General features: G+C 45.7%; 1 long non-coding RNA gene across 1 annotated transcript; it reads right to left on the bottom strand.

Moving 5' to 3' along the window:
• Nucleotides 1-3,205: 3,205 nt before the first annotated feature.
• Nucleotides 3,206-5,109, bottom strand: LOC140398837 (uncharacterized). The gene is made up of 2 exons (XR_011937585.1): nt 4,957-5,109; nt 3,206-4,216 (listed from the first exon to the last, which is right to left on the bottom strand). It is a non-coding gene; the product is annotated as an uncharacterized lncRNA (long non-coding RNA).
• Nucleotides 5,110-8,842: the final 3,733 nt, after the last annotated feature.

Below are 8,842 nucleotides of genomic sequence, written 5' to 3'. Positions count from 1 at the left end.
CTCCACCTCCTTCATCTTCTCGCCCTGCTCTCTCACCTCGGCCGAGGCCTTTGCCACCTCCACCCTCATCGGGCCGATTGCCTCCTCCACCAATGACCTCAACACGACCGCCGTCTCTTTCCTCAAGGCCTCCATGTGCCTCACAAACTGTTTTTCCAGCTCCACCGCCATCACCTCGGTCATCTTCTCCACCGTAAGTAGTGCGGCCCCGCCTTGCTGTTCGGCTTCCGCCATCCTGTCAACACTTCTGCTCGTCTTCTCCTTCAGCGGTGAACCCGCGTTTCCTCCTTTCTTCGACGCTGCTCTTCGCATCCTTTAGCGGCTTATTGTTTTTTATCTTCTTTTTTTTCTCCTCTCTCCCTCTTCACCCTCCTGTCCTTCATCAATCTGACATTCTTTTTTTGAAAAAAAAAAGGGAGAGAAAAAAAAAAGCAACTTTCACCAAACTTCCTTAAACCTTCTTTCTTTCTCCTCTGCATTCACCCAGAGTTCCCCTGGGACCAGGCTTCAACCTTCTTTCTTCTTCCTAGGTGGGAGCCATCCGACGTGGAGCACCCACCCTACATAGTGCCCTAGCCTCGGGCCTGCTGCCTCAGCCTCCTCGTAGCTCCGCCCCCGCTGCTCTAACCTGCCGCGCCGGGCCCAGCGCCTCAGCCCCCGCCGCCCGACACCCGTGCGGGGTTCTTTGCCGGTTTTTAAACCGGCCCCGCTGGCTGCTCGTGACGGCCCCCAAGGCCGACGATAGTCGGGGAATGCGTGAGGACTCGGGGATTTCCCCGAAATTGCCGCGAATCGCGGCCACCGGCAGGAGCTCTTGTTGTTGCAGCCGCCCTGCTCGCCCAAGCCACCGGAAGTCAATTCGGGACTTGTTATTGAGGAATAGGAGGCGGAATTCTCCATTCCGCCGCACCCGTTTTCTGGTGCAGCGCCAGCAGTGAGATCCTCAGTCCAGCAGCCGGCCAATGGGGTTTCCCATTGTGGGCATCCCCATGCCATCAGGAAATCCGTGGGTGTGAGTGCCCTGCAGGGGAAACGAAGGATGCCGCCAACAGAGAATCGAGCTGGGGGTTCTTCTCTCTAGAATTTAATCCTTGTGATGCACTGCCTTCTAACCCCAATTGGAAAGTGAAAAGATGTATAATGCAATTGGATTATGCTTGACTGTTAGCCAAACAGCCTTACCCCCTCCCCCCAATTTTAAATATTTATATCTTGCAAAGAAAAATATTCCAAAAAAATGACAAAAAATACTTTTTAATGTCCGTATAAATTTTCTTCACGGTTTCACACAACAGTGTCCTAAAAATAGACCTTCAATTCCTGGAGCCTCCAGCCCAATTCTGGAAGGTTGGCAACCCTATACCAGCCCCAAGTGAAATTGGACTCTTACAGACTTTAAAGTAAAGAACCACTTCATATCTTGTAGAATAGCCATCTATTTGAGCTCTCTTTCAGTGCTAGCTGTCTCCACACTTAAATAACAAGTGTTCAGGCAGCAGCTGCAGAATGTAAATACTGACCTTAGATTGCTTTAGGTGTCATTCTGCGAGACTTACTCTGGTGCTTCAGTCACAGATGCTATGAGATGTTTCTATGGTGGACATGAAGTATAAACTATTCCATAATTGGAATTATATACCACCGTGCTGTCCAAAGAGGATCAAAATCAATCAATGACCTTCTCACGTCTCAGACCCAGCTGTCAATCAAACCCATTATTAAAAGCTTAATTCTTTGATCAGAAACAGGGTGATATTTTTGATATTTTGCTAGCAAAAACATCAGCGTTGAATTATAGGAGTCCACAGATCCAGAACATGTTGATGATTGACAAGAAAACGAAAGAGGCAGAAGCTAACTTCAAAGTTTTATTGGAATTTGAAGGAATAGATGTAGGGCAGGATTCTTCAGTCCCCTCGGCCCGTGTTTCTCGCCGGCGCGCCGCTCGCTGGCTGCAGAATTCTCTCTTCCCGCCGCTTGTTCATTGAAGGCATCCCACGTCGCGGGGAAACCCTTGTGGGGGGGTGCTGCCAGTGGGGAAGGAGAATCCCAACGGCCGGAGAATTCCAGCCTTGATATTAAGAAAGTTCTTCTCCCTAGATTTAAAAATCAATTAATAGATTTGAAAAATCTGAAATTGAAAGCTAATCTCAATAATGGTGACCATGAAGCAATCAGCAATATTTGTAAAAACCCATCTGGTTCACTAATGTCCTTTAGGGAAAGAAATCTGCTGTCCTTCCCTGCCTGGCCTACATATAAGTTCAGTTCCATGACCATTCGTGAAAAAATCTTCACCAGACTGGTTAGCAAGTGTTTTTGAGACAGTTTAAACCCAGCTGATCTCTGGTCAGCGCACATGGTTGCTCTAGCAGTTTTGGAGCAGGTTGATCCTCAGTGGGCATTTACCTTTGGCTGGGTGAAAACTGACTTTAAAAATTCATTCATGGGATATGGCCGCACTAACAGGGCTAGCATTTATTGCACATCCCTTGAACTGAGTAGCTTGCTGGACCATTTAAGAGTCAAGCACATGTAGGCCAGACCAGGAATGCACTGCAGATTTCCTTCCCTAAAGGACAATAGTGAATCAGATGGGTTTTTACAACAATTGACAATGGTTCCGTGGTCATCATTATTGAGATTAGCTTTCAATTTCAGATTTTTATTGAGTTCAAATTTCACTACGTGGTGGGATTTGAAGCTGGGTCCCCAGACCATTCCGCTGGATCTCTGGATTATTAGTCTAGTGACAATACCACTTCACCATTGCCTCCCCAGAGAGCAGACAGTTGATCTCAGCTGACTGAAACCCGGCCGATCCCAGCTCGCGGGCACTCATGCTCAATCGAGTTGATTGCACTGATTGCTAGCTCATCGGCTGCTAGTGGTTGGAGGCAGTAATCTCAGGTTGTCTCCTGGGGTGCTCATTACGAGCTGTGATATTATTATTAGTGACTCCACCATGGTGAAATCTGTGCTTTACCTCATCATTGCTGTGTGTGATTGTGAAAATCCAGTGAAGACACTGGCTGATAGGTTTCAAGTTTATTGGGGAAAAATTTTATAAGTCAACATTACTGCTGTACAAGCTTTTGAATTCCTAATCTCCCAGAAGACCCACCCCAAATAGGCCTTAAGTACACAGGAGTGATGCGCAGAATTGTAACTAAATTGTTGACAAGAAAACGAAAGAGGCAGTAGCTAACTTCAAAGTTTTATTGGAAAGACAAAAATTAAATAATGCAAAACTCAATGGAAAGTACCATGTTATTTATAAAATCAAACACAACTAAAATAAACTAAAATAGGTCTTTACATAATACCCATGGAATGCAGCATCCTGTTCAGATTCTGCTTTTTCCTAGTGGTCATTCATTCTCCTCATTTCCTTTGCTTTATCCTCTGCCTTTCGGCCCTGCATGTGAAGCTGGAGTATGAAGCACGTTAGTGGGCAGGGAGGACAAGAGCCAGAGTTTTCCAGCACCTCCGTCACGTAGTTTCCCAGGAAAGTTACTAGCTGCTGGAGCATCTTCCAGTCCAGCCAAACTCAATGGCAGTTTACATTACTCGGCAGCCTCTCCGCTGGGGGGTTGGCTTTGGCAAGACCGGAAGATCCTGAGATGGAAAGAATTGGAAGGTTCTGGCCAAAGATTATATCAAAAGAAAACCTTTATCACAGCACGTCGGTCATTTAGACAAGTGAGTGCAACAGTAGATCAAAGACACAGAACGAATATGACAATAATTAACAGCCAGATGTACATTTGAGAGGTTGCCTGTACTGCATTCAGCTTTATCGCTGAAAGTGCTGGCTTTGCAGTACCTCACTTATTCACGAAGCGCAGGTATACTTTGCTGCAGACCACTCTCTCCCAGAGCATCTCAGTGCCTCAGGTGCCAACAGTCAGGGAGTTTACAGTTTTGTCCACTAGCCGTGGACTGAGTCCGACAGCTGCACCAGGATCTCAACCCCGCCCAGCAATTAAATTTGGCCAGACTGAGACCCGCAATAAGATTCCATGTACTTTCTACTAGCACATTTAAGGAGTAGTGAGCAAAATGTTCTCTTTTTTTGACTATGTGTTAACTCAGGCGTGAAAAGCAGTGTGTAGCCCATTGCTGCACTGCCATATTTTATGACAGATAGTCAAAAGAATCCTGGAGGCGAGCCACTCAACACCACACTGGCGAGCGGGCTCCTGGGCACATCGATCTGTCAAAAATAAAACACAAATCCACCATGAACACAGGAGAATCCCCCCACCGCTGCCACCCCAAATCTCCCCAATGGAAGCTCCTCCTAATAATAATTAATAATAATAACTGCTTATTTTCGCAAGTAGGCTTCAATTAAGTTACTGTGAAAATCCCCTAGTCGCCACATTCCGGCGCCTGTGCGGGGAGGCCGGTATGGGAATTGAACCCGTGCTGCTGGCATTGTTCTGCATTGCAAGCCAGTTATTTAGTCAACTGTGCTAACCAGCCCCTAACCAGATCCTGCAACATTGCCAAGATACTGCCCAGACACTCCCGCCTGGTACACGCCAAGAGGGTTCTCTTCCCCATGTCCCCACTTATCCAGACCTGTTGTCATGTCGGCTGGGGGGGGAGGGGTGGCGAAGTTTGTGGGAGTTCCTCACATGGGGGTATAATACAGTGGAGAGGCCCGCTCATGACATTTGAATGTATGGTAATGGGGTTCCTGACCTTTTATGGCAGGAGTCCCATTACACCATTGGCAGGGAGTGAGGACTATTTCAAAGGAAAATCCAGCCAGTGTAAATGCTGTTTTGGGACTCCCATTGGATTCTCCGTCCCCTCCGGCTTTCCCGGCGGCCAAAAACGAGGGCATAAAATCCCCCCCACTGTCTCAAAATTGCAAACTTTCTATTTCTCTACAAATTTATGCAAAGTAAATTAGAGTAGGTTTTGTAACTACTCAGAAATACATACCTTCAGAACTTTAGAGATTATTGATTGCTGAAATCTCTCTCCCAGAGCAAACATATTCTTTGTGGATGGCTTCTCGCAGGCTGCAGACACAAACAGCCCACCTCTGCTGAGTGCTATTCACAATGGCCAGTCAGATTTGAGTTTTGCTGAGGCCTGTACAATAAGCATAAAGCAGGAGCAGGGCCTCTTATTTTAAGATTTGGGGGCGGAGTCAGGAACGAGTGCCAAGATCGCACTGAGCCAATGTGGTTCCTCCGATCGGAAACCACTTCTGGTAAGATCTGGACATTTGAGGCAGCTGTTCTCAGTGCCAGATTGTTTAACCTTGATTTCAAGGGAACACAATTTTAAAAATGAATTAAAAACGAGCAGTGAATTTCCTGTTGGATCCTGGCTTCTCCCTGTGTCTCTCCGATTCTCCTACCATTCTCAACGACCTCCTGCCACCCTCCCCGCTGAACACAGCTTGCTGTAGCTCTCCAGCTCCTCTGCTTTCATGGCTCTCCCACACCCACATCCCGTTGGCAGAAAATGGCGTGTGTGTGCCACTAGGCCTCATTTCTTCAGTAACATCCTACAAGTTAGTAAGTGAGTGATGAGTTAATGAGTGAGTGTGAGCGAGTGAATGAGGGCGAGTGAGTGACTGAGGACAAGTGAGTGAGAATGAGTGAGTGGGTGAGGTTCCCATGGGCAGATTGCTCTTCACAGTGTCGTTTCTGAGTGCTGATTTGAATCCACCTCCTCTTCTCTCCATCACCACATCCTCTCCGCTGTCTCTTCTTCCTCTTCTCCATCACCTTTCTCTCCTACATTTCCTCCGCGTCCTTGTCTTCGTCACTTCCTTCACCTTATTGTCAGCAAACATTGGCCGTGCAGGAGTCTTGTGTCACGTGTACATCAGCTATGGTGGATCCAGGCAGCTGCCGTCTCTGCAGCCACATACCTCCCCATTTTCCTGCATCTTTATGTATGGGTCAATCATTGAATCCCTACAGTTCAGAAGGAGATCATTCGGCTCATCAAGTCTGCACTGACCGTCTGAGAGGAGAAACCTACCTATGCCCATTCCCCCTCCCACTATCACCGTAATCTCATAACCCCACCTAACCTGCACATCTTTGGACAGTAAGGGGCAATTTAACATGGTCAATTCACCTAACATGCACATTTTTGGACTGCAGGAGAAACCGGACCACTTGGAGGAAATCCATGCAGACACGGGAAGAACGTGCAAACGCCACACAGACACCCAAGGCCGGAATTGAACCGCGTCCCTGCTGTTGTGAGGCAGCATGTTAACCTCTGTGCCACCGTGCTGCCTGTGGAAATTCTCCATATATTGTCATGTTGTTTGTTCTGTAATTTCATTATGTGCAAAAAAAACAAGCAGAAATAAAACAATTAATGAACATGCATATAATGGATTTTCATTTTGGAAATGGGGAAGCATGGGGCAGCACGGTAGTATAGTGGTTAGCACTGTGGCTTCACAGTGCCAGGGTCAGAGGTTCGATTCCCTGCTGGGCCACTGTCTGTGCGGAGTCTGCGTGTCCCCCTGTGTCGGCCTGGGTTTCCTCCGGGTGCTCCGGTTTCCTCCCACAGTCCAAAGATGTGCAGGTTAAGTGGATTGGCCATGCTAAATTGCCCTTGGTGTCCGAAAAAGGTTACGAGGGATTGTTGGGTTAGGGGGATAGGGTGGAAGTGAGGGCTTAAGTGGGTCGGTGCAGACTTGATGGGCCGAATGGCCTCCTTCTGCATTGTATGTTCTGTGTCTATGAAATGGAGATTTTTCCAGATTGCATCTTGAACACAAGTCACATTCTCATAGGCATGAGGTTGATGATTGTTCAGCTGCCCAAATCAGATGTGCAGGGCGACATCAGATACCCAGTGTGGCCCTGTTGGGACTTGGGGCATGCATGTCTTCAGGCTTTCCACAAGTACCCAAGCTGAATTCACCTAGCTGCTTAGATATAACATTTCAAACCTACAACCACTATCATTTAGAAGAACAAGGGCATGGGAATATCATCCCCTGGAAGTTCCCTTCCAAGCCACTCACCGTCCTGACTTGGAACTACCTCACCATTCCATCACTGTCACTGGAACTCCTAACAGCACTGTGGGTGTACCCACACCACTTGGACTGCAGCATTTCAAGAAGGCCACTACCTTCTTAAGGGAAATAAATGCTGGCCACATTCCATGAATGAATTTTTAAAAAATCACAACCTGTCATAGCCTAAATTAGGTTGACAAATTTGGTAGTGAAATGCTTACTACCTGGTTTCTGGTTGATCCCAGGTAATATTGGTCATTCCAGTCAGGCTGCGCTCCTTTTACAACTGTTTTTTCCAGGTGGTCAAACTGTAGAATAATGTGGTTGACTCTTAACTGCTCTCTGAAATGGCCTCGCAAGCCATTCAGTTCAAGGGCAATTGGGGAGATCCAACAAATGCTGGCCTTGCCAGAGACACCCACATCCAATGAAAAAATGAAAACGCTTGTAAACAAATAGCGCATTCAAGTTGTTTGCAGCATGAATCTAGCAAAAAGTAATGAGATGAATGGCTAATTAGTATTGGTTAAGGGAGATTATACAGGGAAAATTTCTGCTCTTTGAACAAGTGTAATGACATTTTTTATATCCATCTGGACAGACAGATGGGGCTTTGGTTTAATGTCTCATCTAAAAAAAAAACTGCATCTCTCACTTTACTGAAGTGTCACCCTAAATTATGTTTTCAAATTCTGAAGTGAAAATTTTCAGGGTAGCTTGATACAGAGATCCGAAACATGTCAAGTCATAAATCCGCTAGTCAAAGAAAAATTATATAAACTAATTAATGTGTGGTTAACCAGAAGTAATAGTCACTGCTGTAAATATTTCATCTGAACTATGCAGAAGTCCTTCAGATCTAACTCAGCGCCTAATAATCGGAAATAAATTTTGTCAGTAGCATTTCGTACTCATTGAATCCTGAATGTGAGGGTCTATGAACGCAAGTGTATATTTATAGATTGATCACAAATGTAGATACAGTTGCTGTGATGATAAATTAATATGGATACCAAAGTGGCAGCTGATAAATGTCTTCCTGGCAAACTATTAGCCATGAGTTATAAATTGTCATTGCAGATCTATACTGCATTTCAGAGGGATAAGCGGAACACACAACACCAACTATCTGATATTTAACAAAGTTTCAAATTACGTATAGTCTGATAAATATTCTTTACACCTATCACATTTTAGTTCTGAGTGCAATTATGGGCAGAATTTTAACTGCCAATGGGGGCAGGTTCGTGTTTGGAGTGGGGGTGGGAGAGGTGGTGTTTAAAGTCTCTAAAATTGCCACGTGGTTGGGAACTGGGCATGATTCCATCCACTTTTAAAATTAAATCAGGCTTATTTGAAAGTGTGTGGGGAAACTCCCATGGAGCTGTTGGTAAATAATTTAAAATAGTTAATTAATTGCGGTCTTCAGGGCCACTACTTCTGGCTTTAACTGACAGCAAATAAGTTTCTTGAGCATGAAACTCACCAGTTAACAAGGTGAGAAGACTGCACATTCACAGAATCACAGAATTGTTACAGCACAGGAGGAGCCTATTTGGCGTACTGGCTCTCCAAACAAGCATTATCACTTTGTGCCATGCCCCTGCCTTTTCTCTATATCCCTGCACATTGTTTCTATTCAAGTAATATCACCTAAAGCTCTCTTGAATATCTCAAGTGAACATGCCTCCACCACATTTGGAGGCAATGCATTCCAGACCCGAACAACTTGTTGTATGAAAAAGTTTTAGCTCACATCACATTTGCTTCTTTTGCAAATCACTTTAAATCTGTGCTCTCTCGTTCTTGATCCTTTTACGAGTGGGA

This window comes from Scyliorhinus torazame, chromosome 22 (assembly GCF_047496885.1).
Source record: "Scyliorhinus torazame isolate Kashiwa2021f chromosome 22, sScyTor2.1, whole genome shotgun sequence".
Lineage (NCBI taxonomy): Eukaryota > Metazoa > Chordata > Chondrichthyes > Carcharhiniformes > Scyliorhinidae > Scyliorhinus > Scyliorhinus torazame.
Note: the sequence above shows the minus strand (reverse complement) of the source record. Positions and strands in the feature narration are given on the sequence as shown.